This window comes from Cyanistes caeruleus, chromosome 3 (assembly GCF_971803275.1).
Source record: "Cyanistes caeruleus chromosome 3, bCyaCae1.hap1.1, whole genome shotgun sequence".
Classification (NCBI taxonomy): Eukaryota; Metazoa; Chordata; class Aves; order Passeriformes; family Paridae; genus Cyanistes; species Cyanistes caeruleus.
The window spans coordinates 110,856,253-110,875,229 of record NC_141703.1 but is presented as its reverse complement, the minus strand read 5'-3'; the positions used below and the strand labels follow the sequence as shown (position 1 = coordinate 110,875,229).

At 35.8% G+C, this 18,977-nt stretch overlaps 1 protein-coding gene across 8 annotated transcripts in view; it reads left to right on the top strand.

Moving 5' to 3' along the window:
* The window catches only part of EPHA6 (EPH receptor A6), a 371,203-nt gene that overhangs the window by 27,528 nt on the left and 324,698 nt on the right, over positions 1 to 18,977 (top strand). For 2 of the 8 annotated variants that reach the window (XM_086884185.1, XM_086884186.1), the window contains exons 3-4: positions 11,962 to 12,035; positions 17,250 to 17,394. The exons of 5 other annotated variants lie outside the window; for them this stretch is intronic. The gene's annotated coding sequence lies outside the window, so the exon portion shown is untranslated. The remainder of the gene's footprint in view (positions 1 to 11,961; positions 12,036 to 17,249; positions 17,395 to 18,977) is intronic. One more of the 8 variants, XM_086884187.1, reaches the window with a different exon arrangement.

The window sequence follows — 18,977 nt, the reverse complement described above, 5'->3', positions numbered from 1 at the left end:
TTATTATTATTATTATTATTATTATTATTATTACTACTACTACTACTACTACTACTACTACTACTACTACTACTACTACTACTACTATTACTATTTTGTGAAATAAAAGGAAAAATAATTTTCTGTCCTGCAAATTGAAACAAAAATTTTATGGAGTAAGTGATAACCAGTATGGACTTCAGCATCTGATAATATGGTACAAGAGTACCTAAATCAAAAAACGAAAGCATTAATAGTGTCTGTTAACCTTGGGAACAGTGAGCATGGGGTAGAGCAGTTTTTTTACTCTCTAAAATTCAACCATCAGTGCTTTGCCAGTGGCTACACTTTCAGAACCTGTTTTTTTTCTTTCCATCCAGCTAATGCATGTCACAGAGTATCAGGGGCACTTGGAGTTTCACTTTTAAAGTAAGATGCACTGTTCTTGAGCATTTAACACATTTTGTAACATCAACTTGTAGTTCTGATGTCACTGTACATACTGCATATCAATTATTTTTATACTGCCTTGCATTATCTCTTGATTCTTGTGTATGAGGCATATAATTACTTGCTTCTCTGAAATGAGCTCAGAAAATACTGTTTTTCTGAGAGAAACATCTTGTTCCATTTTCAGTCAGTTTATCTGCCATGTTCTGTTTCAGAAGGAAGTAGAAACTGTTTACCCTCAACACCTTAATAATCCATTCTTATAAAATGCCTTCTGTGTCTTTGCCTTCGGGGATTTCAAGCAATATGACATTTCTTAATCTCAGCCTGTTTTCAACTTTATGGATTACTCTTTGTGTTCCTAGGCATAATTTCCATCTCTCACAGATACTTCTGTGTTTTACATTTTGTATGCAGTCTCACGCAATCTGAGTTACAATTCTGAAAGTTTTATTTCCTTTAAAAATCCCAGACAAAGCAAATACTGTCATACACCACGATGAAAAATGAATCAAGGAATTTTTGCTCTCGCAGAAAGTTAGGACTGTCATTTAACACGATGAGAAAATCCAGTGAGGAATGTTTTGCTTGAGCACTGGGATGAGCTGCATTGAAGTGCACAGCACATTTGGAAAGCACACAAGATATAATTGCAGTTATTGTGTGAATTCTTAAAAGCTTTAAGTACTCCAAAATAGCCATAGTATGCAAACACAAAAACATGTGCACTCCAAGTTAATTTAAAACATAGCTATTATAACATGATTTTTTTGGTTCATCATACAGACCCTAAACAATAGTTCTGCAGCCTCTTGAGGGTTTGGGGTGTCTTAGGACCTCTTCTGTCTTTTAAGAACTGGCAGCACTTACTAGAATACATAAAGGAGTTTACATTTCAGTAAGACTCTGGGATTCAGTTACTAAAATATTTCACAAAAATGTACAAAGTGGTTTAAAAAGAAAAAAAGGAGCTAGGGTAAATATGGGGGAGAAAAGTAGTTTTAAACATAAAATCATAGAGTCATTTATACTGGAAAAGACATTTCAGATCACTGAGTCCAGCTGTTAACCCAACACCACTGTGTTCACCACATCCCCAAATGCCACATTCACAACTTCTTGAACACTTCCAGGGATGGTGATTCATGTTCACAGTGCTGCCTAATCTGAGTTACTCTTGTGTCCCAGTATAATCCGGAATACGGCACGATCATTGGTGTGATTATAGTGATAAAAATCTGTTTTGTTCTACGGTGGGCACAGTATGATCTTCTTGTTTCCTGAAGGAGACTGACAGATTTTGAATTGTTGGTGTTTTTGGCAAGAAATTTTGTTCAGATACTATTGAAATCTAATGTATAACTTTAATCAAACCTTTTTTTTTAACTGTTTTTGTGGTGTTTATGTGTGTAAGAAAAATGTCATTGACGTATGATTACTGCTGTGCTGAATATTTTTGATATTAGGAGGATGGGATGATGGGTTTTCTTGAGCCTGTGACATTAACAGAAGTCATTCATTTACTGGCATACTCAGTCACAATAAATGTTTTCATTAAATGAAAGAGCAACTGAAATAATAATGCTTGTGATTTGGGTAATACTGAGTATCCTCAGAGATTTTAAACTAACAGGCCAGGGTGAAGTGGGGTGAAAAAATCAGGAGGTCCTTTTAGAACTTGCAGAACCTTAACCTTTGCCTGACAGATTTTGTATTTATAGTGGATTAATGACATAACATTTGTAAGCTTTCAGCAGTTTTGGTCATCATTGAGCTGCAAAGAGAACTGTGTTATCTATGTCTTGGGAATATAATATGTAATTTTTAAATTAAATATTCTTCCCAGTTATTTGTGCCTCTTTCCTGAAGCATGAGAATACAGTAGATTTTTCTTACAAATGTGTTTTATTTGCGTATCAGGTTTTTTTCCTTGTATTTTCAATAGGTAATAGATTTAGTGCTTAGACCTACAAAAATACAGCATAAAACATTAATATGTCTGAGGTCAATAGCATCAACTTTTGTTGATTGAGTTCCAGTTTAGCTTCTTAGTGATGATGGGCTGTCTGAAATTTCTACCTTAATAATGGACACATCTGATACTTCCTCTGTTCTTGGGGCTATAGTTCGAAATGAGCAATTGATTTATGAAAAAGCATGCACTATGAAAGGAGATCTTTACTCACCAAACTGTCACTTCACTCCATAACCTTGAAAATACAGAACAGAGCTTTGAGGGTTTTTTTTGATTGGTACAAAAAATGGGAAGACACAAGTTCATGTGTTTCAGAAGAAGATGTGAACAGGAGCTAGTGGGTAGTCTCAAGTGCATGTGAAGCAAAAGCCAGCATTTTAACCAAAGTCAGTTTGCTGACCTAGTTAGGAACTAGGAAAGAAATGAAAAAACCTGAAAGTCCAGCTGAAATGCAATGGTCTACAACATTCCTTTACACATTAGCAGTGCTACTAATAAAATAACATACCTTATTCAACTGCAGCTGGTGGGATTTTTTCCTTCTGTCTTCAGCATAACTTTAAAAAAAATATTATTTATTTCCCATTGCATTAATCATTGCAACAAAATTCTGTGGTCAAAGTTTGCTCAGAAGCTCTGGTTTGGGGACTGCTGCCATAAGGATCTGCTCAGTCCTGATAAATTTCTGCCATAGAATCATAAAATGGTTTGGGTTGGAGTGAAGCTCAAAGATTGTCCAGTTTCAGGATGCCACAGAACCACATTGTTCAAACCTCAAACCATCCAGTCTGTCCTTGAGCACTTCCAAGGCTGGGCAGCCACAGCTTTTCTGGGCAACCTGTGCCAGGGCCTCACCACCCTCACAGGAAAGAGTTTCTTCCCAATATCCGATCTAAACCCTCTCCCTTTCAGTTTAGAGCCCTTAGCCGTCATCATAACACTCCATGCCCTTGTGAAAAGTCTCTTTCCAGTTCTCTTGTGGCCCACTTTATGCACTGGAAGGCGCTGTAAGGTCCCCCCACAGCATTCTCCAGGCTGAACAAGCCAAATTTGTGCATAGCCACACCAAAAATCAGCTTAAAAGGAGGGCAAGGTGACTCTCAGCACGAAACTGAGACATCTATGTGTGGAAGAGACTTCTAAAAGCTACCTTGACTTGTCATAGTTGACACAATGTATGGTCTCAGCAGTAAAGAACCTACTGGAAGTCCTCTAAATTATTTGACAACTGTGTGAGTGATGAAAATACTTTAGTTTCCACAATTATTTGAACAGTTTCCTTGTCAATTGGTAATTTTACTATTGATTTATCCAGGGAAATAATTTTGGTTTGAATATCTTCATTCTAAAGGGGATTTTTTTTTTTAATAACTGTCACTAATATACAGTATTACTCTTTTTCTTGTGTTATGAATTTTTTGAGACTGATCTTGTCAAAGTACTGTTTTTTTTTCCCTACAAGACAGTTTATACTACCCTCTCTGTTAAAATAATTGTTTCACAGTAAATGCATTAATCAACGATTTATTTTTAGCTGCTTCTTAGCTAATTAGGAGATATTTCTGTAGTTTATGGTAACAAGAGTTTTGAATGGCTTGGTATTGTTTGTCACAGATGGTACTGAGGTTTTCCTTGAGAAGAAACATTTCTTTCAATGCAGCTGCATCCATCTTCACCATCATCTTTTACTTATATCTCAGAAAGTGATTGGGGGAATACATCCTGGAACATTCTTCCACAATACTTAACATTTTTAACTATTCATTTTCTTAAGTAGGCTGTCTTTGACTGTATTTATGAACAGAAGGAAGTTTCTGTACTTAGTACTTATTTCCTAAATAAAACAATGGTGTGTTCTCAGCACCGTTTTGGTCACCAGGATGCACATAGCACCAAAGGACAGATGGAAAGAAATTAAGTCTGTCCCAGACAAACACAGTAAACATAATTTAAATTCAAGTTGTGTGGAAGGTACCAGGATAAAACAGCAATACCATAGAAAGACTTCTACCTGAAAGCATTTCACTTTTCTTCCAAACAAATCATAGAATCATTTGGGTTGGAAATTATTTGGATCACTGAGTCTGACTGCAAATTCACACTGCCAAGTCCACCCCTAGGCCATGTCTGTAAGTGACACCTTGACTTGTCTCTGTACTTCTCCAGGGTTGAGGACTCAACTGCATCCCTGGACAGCCTGTTCCAATGTTTGGTAACCTTTTCCATGAAAAAGAAATCCTAATGTCCAATCTAAACCTCCTTCTCTAGTACAGCTTTAGGCTATTTCCTCTCATCCTGCCACTTGTTCCCTGGGAGAGGAGACTGGCTGGACGCATCCTCCTTTCAGGTGGTTGTGGAGAGTGATAAGGTCCTTCCTGAGCCTTCTCTTCTCCAGGCTGAATCCCCCCCAGCTCCCTCAGTGGCTTCTCATAACACTCCAGACCCTTCCCCACCTCCATTCCCTTCTCTGGACACGTTCCAGCCCCTCAATGTCCTTCTTGTCCTGAAGGGCCCAAAACTGGACACAGGATTCAAATCGTGACCTCACCAGTGCCGAGTACAGGGGGACAATCCCTGCCCTGCTCCTGCTGGCCACGCTATCCCTGCTGCAGCCCAGGAGGGCATTGTCCTCCTTGGCCACCTGGGCACACTCTGAACAGTCTGTGGAACAGAGAACTGCACCTGTGTGGGGAGATGCTGCAGAAGTAGCAAGAAGCAAAGTTTTAACTAAGAGCTGGGGATGTTTTTTGAGGGGGAAAAAAAAAGAAACATCTGAAATTCTTAAATTCTTCCCCCTATTACAGCAGTTCAGCTGTGGAAAAGATAGGTAGTTACATCTGTGAAAGCTCACCAGCAGAATTTCAGAGGTGTTACAGAGGCTGTGGTTTTAATAAGATCTTTAATAGAAGGTAGGGATTTAGCTGTCAGAACATTTAACAGGGATGAAGGGAAGGGAAGGAAGCTAATCAGATTTTCACACAATATGGGGAATTCGCAGAGAAAAAATATTGGCAGTCACGTATTTGAGCTGTAATTTGGGCATAATCAGATACCATCCTCTGCAATGCCATATTTAGAATCCTTTTTGACAGTCAACTCATTATTGGAGGAAAAAGGTTAAATCAAGGGGTAAGTTTTTTGAGATTAATTTCCACCTGCAGAGATTAAAAAATTAGGTATATCCATGATCCAGTTAAATGTCTAGGCAAGCCTTCTTAAAGGAGTTGCAACTGTTCATATGAGACGCTTGTGACAGTCCAATTTCCATGTTTCTTTTAGAAACATCTCTTAGACCATAAAGGCTTTTCTTGAAAACTGAATGTCCCAGAAATTGTCACTGTCCAGGTAGATTGGTGCACATCTAAATTTTAGGTTTTGCCTGTATTTCCTGGTAAAATGGCAAAAATCTTAATTTTCTTCGAAAGCTGTGGGGCCATGGAATTAACTGTGGCTGTGCTGGGAATTTGAGAGTCTGCTGGATGGATGCAGGGTTGTGGTAGCATGGTCCATCCAAAATAGGTAAATTCACAACATTTTGCTAATCACTGTAATGAGATAGTATTTGTCATCCTCAGTTTTTATTTTGGGCATACACTTGCACAATGTCCTGGTTATATTTGTGTGGATAATCTAATTGCAGATTCCACAGGGGCTTGACTGAATACCATGGTCATGTTCTTATTTGCATACTGCAAACACATTTTGGGCCCACTGGCGCTTGCCACTGTGCAGTCACGGATCTAAACCATTCCTAACCTAAATAATGAAGTCATAAAAACAAAACAAAAACCCCACAAAAAGCCCCAACCTCCCAGAAAAAAAAACCTACCAAAGAAAAAAAAAAACAAAACAAAAACACAAGCAAACAAAAACTAAATACAAAACTACAAATCACTTATTGGGAAGGAGCTATAATGGAGGAGGATTATGAACAAATTTGTATGCTCCAGTAGAGAATAGCCATATACTTACAGCTCATATATAATCTGTAATAGTACAGCATTAGAAGCAGTCTCTGAACTGCTCAACCAAATGCAATTTATTGTATTTTAGTGTATGGTGTGGTAAATCTGAACTTGATGATAGTAATGTTGCATATATTTTTTGTATTAATTTGCCATTCCTGTTTCATTTAAATAGTCTTGTGTACATACACACTTCTAGTAAAGGCAAAATTTATTGTATATAGTGATTATTTTTCAATATATATTGTATATTATATAGCAAAAGAAGGCAAGTATTTTCAGGATTTCTGTTTTCTGTTAAGTTTCTCATTTTAGGTGTGAGAACCATTCTAACCAGTGGAGCATAGTAAACATTTAAGTTTTCTAGTTGTGCAGCCCCACAGAATGGATGCTAATTCTGTATTTTTTTTTTTTTTTTTAAATAGACTGGTTGGAAATTTAAAGAAATAAGTGTAGCATGCATGAGTTGCACATTGATGCACTCAGTGCACAAAAGATAGTTTTTAAGTCTGTGTAGGCTGCACATTCATCTCTTGAATTCACACATTTACAATGTTTTGCCTTACCCAAAAGTGCAGTAAAAAAAAAAGAAAGTCTATTTTAGAGAAAATAAAAAAAACTAACACATTCTTACCCCTCTTTTTTCTTTTTTCTTTTTTTATTTTTTTTTGGTAGAGAAATAATTGTATTTTGAGAAGGAAAACACAGTGGGTTGAAGGAGGAAGAATGGTTGATTTAAGTTCTGTTGGGTGTCTTTCAAGCAGTGTTGGATTCTAGAATTTAATGATTTCTGTCATGCAAATATTCTGAAGTTCAGTATATTCCAAATTAAATATAATATTTTCTGTTATAATTCAGCCTTCACTGTGCAGACACTTGGAGAAAGAAAGAATGACAAACTGAGTGTTGCCCTCAGTAAAAAATCAAGGAAAAGCCAGAACAAAATAAAGTGGAAGAAAAGCAATATTTATGGAAATTCCAGGTGCATACTGAACACCTCTTTATCTGAACCATTGTATTTTCAGAGACTTCAGAACTGCTGCACTGAACTCTTGGGAAATACCCTTTGAAATTCCTGTGTGCTTAGGAAATGGTCTCATAAATGCTAAAGTAGGTGATAAATATCTAGGTATTTTGAAAAGAAATCTCTCTGAATTGTTCCAAAGCCACAAATTTTATTTTTTTTTTTTTCTAAGAGGAAAGGTAAAATTGGCAGCAGCAGAAAATGCTTCACTGTCTCATGACCAGTTGCTGCTTTTTACTCAGATGCTGTGTTCAGTAATTTAGGGAAACTCTTAAGCAAACTGCTGCTTTCTTTTTATCATTTTTAGTGCCAGGAATAATTTATATTCTAAAAGCTGATCTTCTGTGTATAATGAAGAACAAAAGAATTAATATATTCTTAAGGATTTGCAGTAGCCTGACCTTATATTGGAAGCCTTTACTTAGACTTAGCAGAAAAGAAAGCTAAAAAAAACCCAAACCATGCCAACTTTACTTTTGAATCTTTTACAGATGTCTAAATACATGGAATGAATTTTTAAAATTACAGAGAAGTAACCAGATTATCAAGCTTTAAGCATTCTTTAAGCCTCTTTTACATACTTAAGCACACAGAGTCCCTTCTGCAAATTGCAGTAAATAATTTGTGTTCTGATAGGGCTTTAAATGATAGGATTGTAGGATGTTTGTGGGTACCAGGAGTTTTAACCATTGCCAGGATGAAAATATAGTATCCAAATAGTTTTTTCTGCTCCACTGGAATTCTCACCAAGTGAGAAAAAAATACTCCAGCTGGACTGAAAGTGTGGTTGTTGGAGAAATTATCCTCTGCTTTGCCGTCTTTGGCAGTAGATGTTCAAACCTCTGGTACGACATTTGAGCTTGAAAACCCTTCTCTGAAGAGCAGTTAATGAAATGAAGTGAGCAGCAGTTGCTAGTCCAGAATACAGAGAATTGTAAACTTCAGATATAAGAAGATACACTTCAGACAGTAATTTTTTTACATGATTTAATATCCTGCAAAGGGATCCAGGTGGGTACAGAGGCCTTTACCACCTGGATTATGTATTTTTGTAAGCAATCCTAGCAGAATTTGACACTCTTCACATAATCCTACCAATTAACTAAAAAAAGTGGAAAATAGATAGTTTCTATATATGTCTATTGGCTGCTAATAAGGAAACATAATTCTTTTTAATAAACATAATTTCATGGAGTCTAAAATAGAAAGGAACCCAGTATAAAATCCATGTATTTATGAATAATAATTTATAACTGTATTTTAGATTTAAGAGGATAATCCTCTGCTATTGTATTTAACCAGAAGAATCCTATCCTAGGAGTTTAAAACATAATACATGACTTGCAGAAATAAAGTGAAAGATCACAAGTGTTGTTGAGATGTAAAACAGCATTTGAAGAGCAGATGTGTTCCACCTGACCTTTTATTTTGTCTTTTAAGAAGTCCAATAAATGTTTCTTTTAGACTTCCTAGTAGTGTTAAAAGCTGGGCATATCGTAGAGGAAGGAAAAAAAAAGGTAAAAGTTTAAGTTAGCAGACACAACAGCTGAATAATGTGTTGATATTCTCAGTATGGCCTTGTTCAGTGATTTCTCTCCATGTCTGTTACTACTGATCATCAGCCTTCCATGCTACAAGGAATACTCCCAATTTCTTAATTTTCTTAAGGAAGAACTCCAACTTTTTGTTTTCCCTCTCATCTGATGGATACATGGATACTCTTGCATTATGGCTATGACTAATAGGTCATGAAGTGGTGAGCAGTAAAATTTTTATTCCATAAAAATTGGATAGAAGTGTTGTACCATAGGTGCTACTGCATCCTTCTGTTGGTTCTTAGCATATCAGAAGAATGCTACTAATAATTTTGTATCAAAATATTTATAGGCTTGATAAAGTTCATTATTAACAGTAGCATAACTAAGGAGATTGCTCTAGTTCCCTTTTTGTGTAGGCTACTAAAGGGATTGACTTTAGCTCCCTGATTCTTGCCGTGATGATTAAGGGGATTTGTTAAAACACCCCATTTCATGTGGTATAGCTACTGTAAAAGGATTAGTTTTGGATTCCACTTCCACGTGGGAAAGGCTAAGGGGATTAGCTTTAGCTTTTCATTCCATGACAAAATAACTAAGGGCAATTGCTTTCACTGCCCATGTGGTTGCATCAAGATTTGTCTTGCTTTTGCTACTTCTTGTTTCAGTTTATTTCCCTCTGCTCTTAGTGCCCAAAATCATTTGACTTCAGGCTTTATGCCCTCCTGATAGAAGGCCCACTGCCCATACTGAGCTTTGCACGTGTTAAGGAAAACTAGAGACATAATGAAATCCCATGTGTTTTGTTGTTTTCCTTATGGAAGCTCAAATGTTAGAATTCCTCTGGATAAAATCAAGTGTAGGAGTTGCCATAGCTGATAACAGTGCTAGTCCATGTAATGCAGTATTTGATTTATGGCAAAGAACAAGGCCATGAGCTTCACCTGTAGGTGAAAGTCTTGGGGGACTCTTTATGCTGCCTATTGGAGCAAAACTCTGGAGATTTCTGACAAAATCCAACAAAGCCACCACTGAACCACAGGTGGTGCGGCCCATTCAGTGCAGCACCAATTCCACACCAACAGGCACTCTGTAAGGGCAGAATTTGTTACCTGAGGAGCAAAAACCCTAGACATGAGTGCTGGCAGAAGCTGCACTTGTACTTCTGCACAGCCTTGCTCCGATATACACCAGTCCCAGGAGAAAAAGCTCTCTGAGGTCTTTGTACCAAATTGCATCGTGCAGCCATCATAAATTAATATTTTCAAACCACTTAAAAGCAAATAAGATGTCTACAAGTAAATTCAAAGCAGGCACTTCGTGCACAGCTAATGAAATTATGTCTGAGCTATTAAATAAACCAGGATCTGTGCCCTGGCTTTGAAGATGAGTGTCTCACAAAGCTGTCTGAAATACTTGTTCTTACCTGAGTCTCTGACTGGAGAATGAGCAGATTTTAGTCTATAAATCCAGAAACTAATGAGCTTCCTTTGGCAATCTCTTTTTATGTCTTTTTTTTTTTTTTTTTAATTGTTATTTACTTGTGTAATGGAAGTGCTTGAAACTTTGTCTCACAAAAACACTTAAACCTGTTGCTCATTAAAGGTATAGGAATTTCTTTTGAAGTGAAACTTAAAGTAATGAATTTTACAAAAAAAATTAATGTTTAAATTTTGTTAGGAACTGGCCTTATGTATCCATCCTGTGTCAGAATAATCATAGATGTAAGCAGTTAGGAAAAAAAGCAGATGTCCAGCCCTGGCACTGCACTGGCACAGACGTAGCCTTAGGAGCAGGATTCTGAAGAGAATCTTTCCAAAAAGCACGAGCTGTTTTTCCAGGATTTCAGTTCTCCACAATGGAATATAGCAGGACTATTTCAGCAGCTGTAGTTACGAGCTGTCAGCCCAAAAGCTGGTTATTTCTACTTTGTGCAGCCGCTTGAGTTTTGTATGTACAGTCATGACTGTATATGAGCATGAGATGTGCACATAGAGCCACACTCCTCTAGGACAGTATGTGCTTAGGTCTGGCCCACTTGACATTTATATGAAATTGAGTTGCACAATTACCTATTCTGAGCTTACAGCACATTCTGGAATTTACTTCACTCTTTGTGCTGCTCAGTAAAACCCAGTGTTTGAATTTGTCCCTTCAGTGCCTTACCTCAGCTTTGAATTTCTGAGGCTCTTTTGCTGTGGCATTTTTCCCTTTGCTTCTAAAAATAAAACACATCAAAAATAATTGGAAAAGAAAGCTGAGCTTCTATGAAACTTTACACATTTCTTGAAGAGGAAGAAAAAAAGAAAAATGCAATGGAGAGGTTCTTCCAGAAGCACTCACCTGCAGAATACTGTATATCTTTAGTCATTTGTGAAATAGATAATAGTATGTTAAGACAAACATGCAACAAACCACCTCAGTAAAAAATCTAATTCTGTGTAATGTATTTCGGGTAGCCATGAGAAATTTGGCTTTATCTCAAGTCTTGCTTGATGTAGATGAAACAATCAATTTTTTTTTCCCCACTTGGGTCAGTGCAGGAAATTTCCTGAGGGAAAATGTTTTGTTCTTCATGACTTTTTTTTTGTTTTTTTGGGTTTTTTTTCTTGTTTTATGTACTGCAAACTGTTTATGAGGTTGAAGGATTTTCTGCTTTGACTGCTGCAGAAGAGCCAAGATGACAGGGTAAGAGTTACTGTGGTGGCTTTGATCTGAATATTCCCTACTCATGGGAATCACCATGAATCTACCACCTGGTTGCCTGAGCTAGAGATCATTTATAATCTGTGATTATTAAATTTTATATCTCTAGATTCCCTTGGAGTACTGTCACTTCCTGCACGTATTTTAAAGTTATGAATATATAATAAAATAAAGGGATATCATCTTAATCACAGGCAATGAGATGAATTCTGCGAATCTTTATAGAGTGTTGAGGCAGGTTTTTCACTGCTATCATATTCATGCCTTTTTGGGTATTGTATATGGCAGGGCTTTTTAAAATTCTCATCACGTGTTTTATGTCCACAGAGTTAAGGTTAGACGGAAAAATGACAGAATTTCTTCTGTGAAGACAAATTTAGGCACAGGAACACTTACTAAAGGTAATGGATTGCAGTTTTGGTTGACAAAATGATGAAAATTGAATAACAGCAATTAACAGTAACTTAAATACATAGTAAAGATCAACTGCATTATGTTACAGAAAGAATAGAGGCCTAGAAAGCTTATTTGGCTTGCTTGCAGTCCCAGAAAAATGTTCTTTTCAGTGATTCCACTGAAAAAAAAAGGTTGTTTTTTTCTTTTCAATATCCCTATTTGTATTTTCTCTTCACAAAGTAAGGCAACTATTAGTGATTTAGTGATGTGTTGGAAGTAAAAAAACCCCTTACTTTGGTTGCCTTAGTTCACTTGTCACCAACTAATGGAAAGTTTCACAACAGAAATTTAAACTGAGAATGGACAGTTTTCTGAAAGCAGTACAAGAATGATTTAACATTTATATGAAATTTAGTCCAAAATCTCTGAGCACTTTAATAGTCAGTGAACATTTCAATGAAATTTTATAATTATGTACAACTTTTAATCTACATCCTGCTGATACATAAGTTGTATAGAGGTTCAAAATGTTTAACTGTATATGCTGACTAAACAGGATTTTATAATTTGGGTTCTTGTAAAATTATGGAAAAATACATTATTAAGATTTTATGTTAAAAATCAAGTAGGGGATGCTTTTGGAAAGCTTCTTAATTTTAGCTAAAACAAATAGTTGCATCTGAAATGACTTCTAATTCCTTTTTTGGAGTTACAATTTTAAATATAACTTGTTGGAGTTGCTATTTAGAACTAAAATATTTTTGAAGAAAATTGCAATAAGTGTTAAACCACACGTTAAGAAGTAAAATCCTTTGTTGAAATAGCTGTTTTCTGTGATTTTAGTGAAGAGGAAATGGATTAGCATCTAACTTGTGGTTTAAGGATAAGGTCAAGGATATCAAAGACACCACAAATTTTTCTAGATATTAGTGAAAATTATTTCTGTGCAGTTCTGAGGGTATTTTGTACAGTTTTCAATTACCTTGGGTAGATTTTTTTTGGCTTCTCTTTTCCTGAAAAAGGACAGTGTGTTTTGATTTCTTGAATGTCACTTCATTACAAAAGTTGAATATTTAGTTCTCATTTTTTATCTTCTTACATTTGCACTGATATATCAAAGCTGTTTAAATTTTAAGAATGATACTTGGCATATAACATGCAAAGAGTGTTGAACTGTGCTATAAAAACTCTGCATCAATTACATCCCACCTGGATTCCTTGGAAGGGGCATTCAACCATTTTTAGGTCCTGTGTGGGTCATACCAAAAGGGAAACACAGCCCTGGAAAGCTCATAATTCTGTGTGATATTTTTGTTACCCTTGGGAATGTGGCATTAGAAGAAGAAAACTTTTATTCAGAATCTTAGTTTGTCTAATTTAATGCCACAACCAGTGCTGACTGACACAATATTCTACCCATCAGATGTGGTTTTAAGTTGGAAGATTGTACACAATACTGTCAGTGCAGGTTTTCATGCTTAATTTATTTTCCTCCATTAGACTCTGTACTGTTGTGGGTTTAATCTCCATATGGGCCATTCACTTGAGAGCTGTACTAGCTGATCCTTGTAGCTCTCTTCCAACTCAGAACATTGTGATCTGATCTAATATTTGAGGCAGAAGTTTTCTTAATTCCAGGATTTTTAAAAATCCTTTTAAAGAGTAAAGTGCATTTTGAGACCTTAAATTAAAGGCAAATGTAAAGTTCTTACCATTCATGGACTCCCCAGGTCTTTTTTCACTTATTAAAGAAAGCAGGGGACTAAATTTTACCACTTTTTTTACATACTGCACTTTCTGTCAGGGAGGAAAGCACACTATAACAGGGAGCTATTCATATAAAAAAATTAAAAATCTGTATCTTTAGTTTCAGGCCTGTCTCTTCTAGTGCACTTAATTTTTACAGTGTGCATCCATGGATCACACTCTCCATTCACCCTGAATGGGGGCTTCACAAGGAACATTTTGTCAGAAATCTGTGGCACTTTACAGCAGGAGCTCAGATGTTGCTTTGAGTGCTGCAGAAATGGCAGACGTTTGAAGAACAAGGGAATTCAATAAAAAAGTTGCAACTGAAAATTTGTTTCCCATATCCACACAACTCTTAAATAAAATGAAATACCAAGGATTTCCTTCTTAAGTGAATTGATACATTAACATGTCTTCTAAAAAGGAAGCTAAATCTAATTTTAAGCACCCTATAGACAGCTGACATAAGAATATTTTCTTTCTTTGGAATCTGGCTCAAATTTGAGAATTATGAAGGATGTCTTGTCCCTTGTAGAAATACTATGCATTTTTCTCTACTCCAAGCACGGAGAAAGGAAGATTAGGAGTAAGGAAATCAGTCTTCAATCAATGGGACAGTATATTTCATATATCTGGTATCATACCTTGTTAAAGGGCTGTTAGATTTTGTCTGACTAGGAGAAAAAATAACACTACACAAAACTACTAAAGGAATTTTGCTGTGTGAATCCTGGAATTAGGCAAGAATAAAGGAGTGATGGACACATGCCACATTTCTTCTCTGGTTTTCTTTGTAGACTGATAATGAAATTCATTTTCAAGAGGAAAATTCACTGTTTTAGGTAACCATGATTATTTACAGATTAATTATAATACTATATTAAATGCAGAGAGTATTTTTTTAATTAGCTGGGGACTTGTTAATAGCAGTAATGGTATCTAATATAAATATCTGAAGATAATTCTCCATGACCATGCAGTCTTGAGCTGTGCTGCCTTTTAGGAATAACTTATTATTTCCAAATTGTTGGGAGTCTGGCTATTTCGTACGTGCTGTCTCACAAGTTTTCTGGCTGCGTTTCCCAGTTCCTTTGGTTCCTTTCTCTTCCCTTCCAGTCTGTCAGTGGGCTTGCAGCACTTTCTGCTGGGTGGATTGCTGAGATTCCCCTCAGTGTTCAATCTGCTCTGCATTCACTTTGCCACATTCTGGGCTGCTTTTGTAATCATGTCCAGAAACAGAAACCGACAGTTGGTCAGCTGGAAAATGGGACAGCCAAGAAGTTGTGGTGACATCAGTGTAAAGGACTTTAAACAAAACAGAACAAAACAGAACAACCCCCAGAAACAAAAAAAACACAAACAAACCAACAAACAAAAAAAAGCCAAAAAACCCCATACCATACCTAGCATAATTTAATAACAAAGTGCTTCATTTATTACATAAGTGTTAGGATTGAGTTTTCTGAGTCAATAGTGAAATTTTGCCTTTTTAGAAAATACTGATACCTTGTAACTAAATATGTAGCCTGCATCTTTAAACTTTGACCAGCATCTGTAAAATACCTTCAGCTACAGCCAGCATTTGAAGTGAAATGAAATTTGAAATTCATCAAACACTGAGTGAAGATTTGCTCCAGTCTCCCAAATCATCAAAATTAGGCTGACTGGGAGAGTTTTGTATTGCCCATGTATGCATATTAGATAGATAGATAGATAGATAGATAGATAGATAGATAGATAGATATGGATATAGATTAGATATAAATATAGATATAGAAAATAACTATATAATAACAGTATATCAATTGAAAGTGATTTTTGACTTGAGGAGTTTTATGATGTTCATGTTCATAGCATTGAAACCTTAAACATGTACAATACATAAAATATCTTAAAGACATTGCATACCCTTAAAAAAACCCCTATTTCAAAACAATACCAAGCTGACCAGACCCCTGAAACATAACTTTTGGCCTTCCTGTGTGCAAGTACATATTGAAAACAAATGTGCTCTTTTCCAAATAGCAACAATTTAGAAAGAGAGATGTTTGTCTTTTAGCACAGTGATGCTGTATGATAGCATCTACTTTTTAAATCTGAAGTGCTTTTTTATTGCAAGTATGCATTTGTGTTAAGAAGATGTCAGTAAATGGATGCTAAAATGTTCCCTAGGAAATTTCTGGGGGAAAAAAAAGTTGTGTTTAGATTGTTAGTTGGCAAGACTTTTTGCATGAAAGCTATGAAGGAAATTATGGTAACCACTTAAGCACTTCAAGGAACAGGACTTAGCGCATCCCTTTTTAGACCAGGTAATACTGCATGTGTGTCATGCAGGAATCATTTGGAATCATGTTCAAGAACTGAGAATAAAGAACCAGAGATGTTGACAACTAGGCTGGCACTGCTCTATTTAAATGATGAAATCTGCACTGAAATAGCAATACAGGGATTTTGAAGGTGTCATCATTTGAAGAGAAAAAGAAAACTAAGAAAAAACAGTCACAATGTAAAAGATTCTTGTCAACAGATAATAATATGATTTGTTTAAAGTTATGAATGACAAGGTAATCTTGTCTTGGTACATATTGCTGTTACTTTTTGGTGTTATGTATGACTTTATTATCAAACAGAATAATATATCAGGATTCTGGTTTTTATTCATGCTAATGGGTAAAGCAGATACAACACATCAGGCCAAATGTTTATCAGGTGTCCAGAGTGCTTCAGAAGAATCATGTGTATAATGTAAATAAATTGCCAGAAAAACAACTCAAGATAATCAGTGTAAGTAATACAAAAGTGCATGAAAGTGACACAGGACAATTGTTGAACATGATGCGATAAAGATTAAACAGTCAAAGTCAAAATATTTCAGCTTACAGTGGAATACATTGGTCTGAGAAATACACAATGATGTTTTGCTACAATATTAATTCCAGCAAAGCTTAGTAGCTGAGTATATTTTCAATATAAATTTGACAGACCAGTTGCTTTTTGGGAGACAGTTTGTATCAAAAAATCGATAAAGAATGATGGTAAAGCTTTAGTGTAGTATTGCTTCAGATAGATGAGGTTTTAAAATGCACGAGACAAATCTTTCAGATGAGTAAAATGGATCATATGGCAGGTAAATCCAATTGATTTTGGCACAGTGGAGTTATGCCCATTGATAAATTTAAGAGATTATGTAATAATTAGAAAAAATTTTAAAATTTCAAGTTTTTATGTCCTTTCTTCTAACACAAAAAAATTACCAATATTCCTATGCTGAGTGATGAGATAAAGAAAGGATACTAATTTTGCAAGAGATAGGCTGAGAGGGCTGCAGGTACCTTGCAGGGCAGGATCTTGACAAACTGCCTTTTACTGTCATGAAACATTCTTTATTTTAGACAGTTGAGACATAAAAAGTTGAATCAATGGATGGAATTGAGAATGATAAAACTTGACATTTAATATTTCATTGACAGCACAGAAAGGAAAGAGAAGAGAATTATGGTGATTTTGAAAGCAATCTGCATCTGTTGGATGAAAAACCTTCGAAATACCTAATTTCTGAAAGTTTCCCAATCCTGTGGAGTGGTGGGATTGTGGTCAGTTAACTGTGTAGAGGAGGTAGGTCAAAGAGTGTGGAAAGAAATAGTCTGCTTTTATGTAGAAGATACTGTTTGGGTGGGGACTTTGCCTGTGTGAACAATGGAAACTGGTCAGATGTAAAAAAAAAAATGTTCACCAATATGTTTTCAACTACAGACTCTTTGTAGGTGTGGGATCTTTCCAAGATTGTGATAAATATAATTTATTATACTGGCATTTAAGTTTTTGAGAAAATTTAAATATTTTAGTCTCATTTTAGATATTTGTAATTTTACTGGTGTTAATTGATAGATGGTGTTTTGTGTTTTTGTATTTTGCTATTGCAAAATACACTGGTTGAGAAATCGCTTAATCATAATGGATTTTGTGGGCATTTTGTATGGCAAGTATAAAAAAGTCGTGTGATGGGTGTCTTTTCTCTTTACATCCATGATTATGCCACAAGTCAAAAGCTATTCTTGCAAAGTCTCTTCCAGCTTGGATGATTCCATAATTAATACATCAAGAAAAAAATATTTCTGCCTACATCAACTAATTTCATTTCACATCCTTCTGTTCTCCATATTCGACAAGAGTCTTGCATATTACTGCCTGCATCAGAATTCCAAAAGATGAAAAGATCAGCCCATTCCGTATCAGTCAGTTGCTGAATCTTCTCAAGAAACCAAAATAGAAGGATTATCTTAATCTGTGAAACACTGTGCTCTCTGTAATGACTCATGTTTACTCATACAATTTGCTCCTCACCACTGCTGTTCTCCTGAGAAAGTCATTAGAAGCCGTGAAATTACTGGGAGCATGTATTAAACCAGTCACACTCCACTGGAAACACCAGTATGGAACTGGAGGGTATGGGGCCTTTTCCCAGTTATTCTGCTGGTCTGCAAAAAAAGGGAACCAACAAATGAAACATCACCTGAGACCCTTAATATGAAAAAAAAATCCCAACCATACAAACCAGAGATTAAAAAAGATGACAGCAAGCACAGCAAAATATTCCCTGGTGCACTAGAAATAGGGTATTGAGAAAAAAAACCAGAATTCTTTTTGGATGAATGGTGATGAGCTGGGTGCTCTAGAAGAACAACACTGCTTCTGTTTCTTGATTATATCCTCATCCAAAGAAACTCTCTTTTTTTTTTTTGAGAAGTGACTTCATCAAAGAAGTAATTAACTGCTTGTATTACCTATTATGCTTTCTACCAGGAAAATGAATTTTGATCAGTTTGCCTTGTTGGGAAAGAAAGGTGACATCAAGAAATGTTTATCCAGATAAATATTAACTTCTTAAAGTTTTATGGTCTAGGAATGAAAATAGTACATGTAATTAAAATTACTCTTTTGGGGACATGGATACTGGCACTTCATTTTACCAAAATACCGTGGGACACTTGGAAATGCTGAGGTTTTTTTCAATTAAAGGAAAAAGTTACATGCAAAATATGAAATTTATATTGCCATTATTAACATACAAATAAGATACTAGATTGCTCAATTTCAAGTAATTTGAAGATTCTTCATCTTTGGAGGGTGTTGCGACCTGACTGGACAAAGCCTGGAGCAGTGTAGTTTGAATTCACTGTTAAGCCTGGTTTGAGCTA